Raw genomic sequence first — 5,736 nt, 5'->3', positions numbered from 1 at the left:
TCGCTACTCGGCGCATTTGCCGGTTACACGGCCGACAGGGTATAATCGTGAACGGGGCTAGTGGGGTTTTGTTCGGCTCCAGGATTGGGTCCCGGAACTCGACGTCACCTAACAGTAGAACTCCGGTCGGGTCGATCTACGATCTACCTCTGCTCCTGTCTGCCTGCAGTTAGATTTTTAACTTGAAAAACATAATAATAATCTCACCTGCTTTTCTGTCAATCTCCACAATGATATTATATCTACCTATTATTATTATAATATTAATTAATGCGCAGCGCGCGATGTTTTATTCATGGTTGTCGAATGATATAAAAAAACATTTATTCCATTCGTGGTATCTTGTTTTAACCGTATCAAGCAAATGTTGGCGCAATAAAACGGATAGACTTACAATTATTGATAATTGTTTACTAGCTACAGGAAGTTCTATAAGTTCTTGTAAATTACTGTAAGTAAATAATATTTTGGACCCGAGGTTTTTTTTAAGTCTATACCATAACATTCATAATTTCAGCATCTTGTTCCTTGGGTCATTTTTGAACAAAAAGCCTTGATAAACCAAATGTCTATTATCACTAGTTTTTGGAATTTAGACTGGTAAAGTTTAAAAAATATATACAGGGTGATTCAGAACTTATCCAAAAAAAAATTCTGGATATACAGCGGACCCTTACAAATACAATTTTGTAAAGAAAAAAATCAAAAAGGTCAGTTCGAAATTGATTTAAAAATAGACTTCTGCACGGCACTGGAAACTGGTCCACTGTAAAACCTGACCTCGCACAATGTGACCGGTATGGCGGCGTGATAAAAACGGACAAAAACTTTCGCAAGGAAAGAAATATGTAAATAGAATTGTATCGCACCTATTTTATATCGGCAATTTGTGTTTTTAAATAATAAAATCATTTGACATACCCGATGCTGCAACAGCAATTGTTCAAAATTTTATCCACTCACGTGTAAACACATTTGGGTCCGTCTTACTCACTTTCTACGAACTAACACAAATGATGTCTTGTCTTGCCATAACACAAACGCTTCAACATAAATTAAAACGATATCCATCAACTCCGAGTACACGCAAACCATTTTTGACACTAACTACCCATTTTTGACACTAACTACTAAAAACGTGTTATAAAAACCACAGATAACAGGTAAATATCGCAACGACGATTGCAATATCCGAATTCAGTATTCGGAGTCGGTGAGGCCACGTGGCGAATGATGCTAGAGACTACAGTTGTCCAGCTATGTAGTGGTTTAATGTGCTATAACTTCAATAATTTTTTTCTCAGAAACTATAAGGATTTTACAAAAAAAAAATTTTACAATCCATTTCTCATGTCGCATCTATTCCCAAATTTTTTTGGATAAGTTGTGAATCACCTTGTATAATTGTAGAAACAAACTGAGATTAACTAAAAATTAATTGGAAAGTCTATTTCGGACAAAACCAGAAGAATGGACTTTCATAATAAAAAATAATGGTTCCCTATAGTTTAATATCACTTAAAATAAAACTACCCAACCATATATGATTCTTTTTCAATACTTTGTTCCTAAATTTTTGTGCCCTCCCTGGTATTAAAGTCAAGAGGCACCACTATAAATCTGACCTCCAGCACAGAATTACTAAAAGGCACTATCGAAAAACTCGAAGACACCTCATAGGTTGAAATATATCATTTATTAGAAATAACAATAGGAATTTCCCAAATAGCACACATCCTAAGGACATCATATAGTTGCTTTGGATATTCTGTACATCCCTCCTATTCCCTAGATTATCCCTTTGGACTCTAGATGGATGTCTAAGGAGATGCAAGTGTTACCATACTAGACACTATATAATTGGATCCACGGCATACTTACATCCACATTATTAGTAGCTCTACAGTGATAACTCAAAATAAGTCATCCACTGGACGTCCATCATCCGTATACTCCTTCTAAATCAAAATAAACAGTTTTTAATTGTTTTTTGTACATTTTCCACCCACTCAATTTCCTGTATTTTTATTTACCCATTTCCTTTACCGTAAATTGTTTTTTGCTTTTATTTAAGTATTAGTATGGGTCAAATCTTGCAATTGAATTTTAAAACAGTTATCCCCAACCGATTGAGCTGAAATTTTGCATACACTTTTAGTTTTAATGACAATGCATGGTGGCACTAAAAGCTTGTTTTTTTTTTAAATTGTATGCATGAACTTATTTTCGTTTCATTATCACACAATTATTTTTCAACTTATATTAATATTTACTCGTCATCTCCTATAACCTAAAACATCTTTCTATATAGGTAACTATAAATATTTGTTGTTCCTATATTTATAGATTATTCAATACTTACCGAACGACCTTTTTTTTCGATGGAATTTAAACCTCCATTGAATAAGTGACCACTTTTATGATGCCCAGCGACCTAGTGATTCAAATGATTGAGCTATTCAGTGTTTACATTCTGACGTTTTATACGAGGTTATAAAACAAAAACTTATGTGGTGAAATATTTTTAACAATACTAATATGTATATTTATACGTTTTTTATTATATCTAATGTTTCTGGAAAAAATATATTTTATGACGTCATTAGTCGTTTCTGTCAAATCCCAAAGATAATACTTTTGATTGAAAATGGAGCTTACCTCATCCCATTTAACACAACGTGTCACAAATTTTATTTAATTTTTTTTGTATCTTCACAGTAAGCCCATACTATCGAGTTTGAGTACATAGAAGCTTGGACGACTTATATTTATTACGTCCATGTTTATATAAAAAAGGGTATCCTATGGGTATACGAATAAGGAAAATATTATTCGTTTCAGATTATGGATATACGATGAATATCCAGAACAAATCAATGGTCATCCTCAGAACCAAAATTGGACAAAGAAACTGATATCCATAGAACATCATATGGTACATGGATAAATTATTAGTCCAAGATTCGTTTATCTAGGTCAAATAGCTTCAGAAATATAATATTTGAATTAACATATATTTTTAAAGTTCAGCACTGGTTTTATATCTATGATTCATTGAAGCTTTCCGATCTAAAATAACCCAAGCAACAGCCTCCTGAAGTCATGTATAGACTTAAAAAAAACATACAGTAGAACCCGTTTCTGAAGATGAAAGTCATTAATTCCTAGGATCGCATTGATTTTACATAATAAAGAAAATTTTTAGATGACTATTTCGCAAATCTTACTTTTTTTTTACTTTCTTATTTTCTAATCTTACTATAAATTTTTCTGTGTACCGAGAAATACAGTCATTGACCGCGCATGTTTAAACATGGATGCCTACTTCATAGTTTCTTTAATATTAATAAAACAGTTGGTACAAAACTCATAATACCAACTGCCTTTATAATATTTTCTGTCATATACAACAAAGCTTATGTTATGTGGATGGTTCCAAGGGTAACATTGATTTTACGCATTAAAAAAATTTCCTAGATAACTAATACCCAAAATTTGTAAAAATAAATACCATATCAATCGGTGAAGTAAACTATAAAATAAAGGATCAATAATTACTGTATCAAGTATTAAATATACAAAAAATCGATAGATTGATTTACTCAAACCCGAACTATATAAAAAATGCAAAGAAATACAACAAAAATGCTGGTAAGACAAAATGATTACCAGCATTGTAGATACTTGAAATAAAATGTAGAATATTCTCTTTCTCTCTGCAGTTGAAAAAAAAAATCTGCTTTTTTCAGTCAGTCTCCACAATGACATATCTATTATTATTCTAGTGCAGGGGTCGGCAAGTAATTTTAGGTGGGGTCCGGATACTTTTAAAAATTTTTAACGAGGTCCAGAAAAAAATTCATATTTCTTACAAATTTTCATTTGAACTCAAATTTAATCTGCTTACTAACCATTAAGAACTCAAAACACTCACATAATTGTAAAATACTAGAAAAAATGATAAGGTTGGCACTTAAATGCAAAAAAACATTTTTTAAATAACTTATTTGAGTAATTTATACTTTCAAAAAATTTTTGGCGGTCCAGTATTTTACCTTCCGCGGTCCGCACCTGGACCGCGGTCCGCCAGTTGCCGACCCTTGTTCTAGTGGTAATTAATGCGAACTACGTAATATTCTATTCATGGCTGTTGGATCCAATAAAAAAAACATTTGTTCCATCCAAAGTTGTATCTAGTTTTAACCGTGCCTATCAAGCAAATGTTGGTGCAATAAAACGGATAAACCTATAATTGATAATTATTTACTAGGCACAGGAACTTCGTCTATGCTCTTTCAAATTAATTGAAAATGCAGCTTGCTTCCTTATTTTGCAATCCCGATAATCTGTTTCCATATTTATAACTTGATGGGAATGTACAAAAATCATATTGCTATTGACCGTGCTTGTTTAGGCTTTTATTTAATGAACTTTGTCTTCCCTTCCCTTCATAGTTCCTTTATCACTAATAAAGTAATGAAATGGAGCCACCGTAATGTCTTCGTACAATAGACAGCCCATGTCATAACTTCAGCAATATGTTCCTTTGATGATTTTAGATCAAACAACCCTAATGGACTAGGAACTTTAAACAACTGGCGGAGTGGTAAGTTTTAAAAATTATGTCACATTTATAATATCTCTGAAGTTATATATATATATATATATAGATTGATAAAACTTGGGCTATGGAGAAGATAAAGTAAACAAAGAATAACCTAGTTTCTTATGTGAGCTAAGAAAATATTGAATGCAGTTAATACTGTCATTGGAATGGATAACGTAGGAAATTGTGTTTTGTCTAGAGATAGAATGATCGAACACCATTTATATTAGATATTTTTCCATAAAGGATTGCTTTGTAAATTTTTAAAAAATTAACAACGAAGAACACTCACATGATTTCGCAGAGTCGTAAAAATTGGGGTCAAAAGAACTTCACGCAATCCCCAATCTCCGCCACTGTCATATGAATAAAAATTGAATTAGCGCTCAAATGTTGCTAATGTTAGTATAGTAAGTGTACAAAATTGTTACTAAACTAAACTAAGATGTCATAATCTCGTTATAAACATCTATTGTTCTAATTATGCCGGCCCGTTTAAATTACTAAAACGAAGATTATTTTAATTTGTTTATTATTTATGAACAATGTGACAAAGTTTTAACATGAACTTGGGATACATTTGCTGCTCGATATCCACAAATACGGAAACCATCACCTATAATATTTTTGAATTTAAAAATATATATAAGTTAGCGTCGTCTTAATTCTTTACGAATACTAAAAATCAGGTTGATATCAATTTCCTGGAAATAGTTCCGGACACCTCTGCGAACCCTAGCATACGTCAATTTTTTCCTTAAATTTGTACATCTCGAAATCTATTACTCCTAGCCATAGAGAATGTTAGACAAAACAACCCTAAAATTTTCCGTAGAATCCGAAACTGCAATAATATACAGGGTGTCCCATTTAAAATAACAAAGTTTGTGCCTACTTCCGATACAACCGGAAGCGCTGAAGAGTTCTAGATATTTTAGTTGTGTTCGCCCCAGGAACTTCGCCATGTTGCCAAATTTTCAAATTTTTCAGATCAGTACTTTCCTAGATATCGATCAACGCAGTTCTCGGTGGGACACCCTGTACATTATTATATTATCGAGAAGATATAATAAAAATATGTCGAAAACCGTTAAAGTTTCCCTGTACGTAATTGTAACTGTTTTCGAGAT

The 5,736-nt window shown here is 32.4% G+C and overlaps 1 protein-coding gene across 1 annotated transcript in view; it reads left to right on the top strand.

The window, feature by feature from the left end:
- Positions 1-5,736, top strand: part of LOC108911562 (mitoguardin) — a 126,325-nt gene that overhangs the window by 80,778 nt on the left and 39,811 nt on the right. The window lies entirely within an intron of this gene.

The sequence above is a fragment of the Anoplophora glabripennis genome, unplaced genomic scaffold, assembly GCF_000390285.2.
Source record: "Anoplophora glabripennis isolate ALB-LARVAE unplaced genomic scaffold, Agla_2.0 scaffold587, whole genome shotgun sequence".
Lineage (NCBI taxonomy): Eukaryota > Metazoa > Arthropoda > Insecta > Coleoptera > Cerambycidae > Anoplophora > Anoplophora glabripennis.
This window is presented reverse-complemented; position numbering and strand designations above follow the sequence as displayed.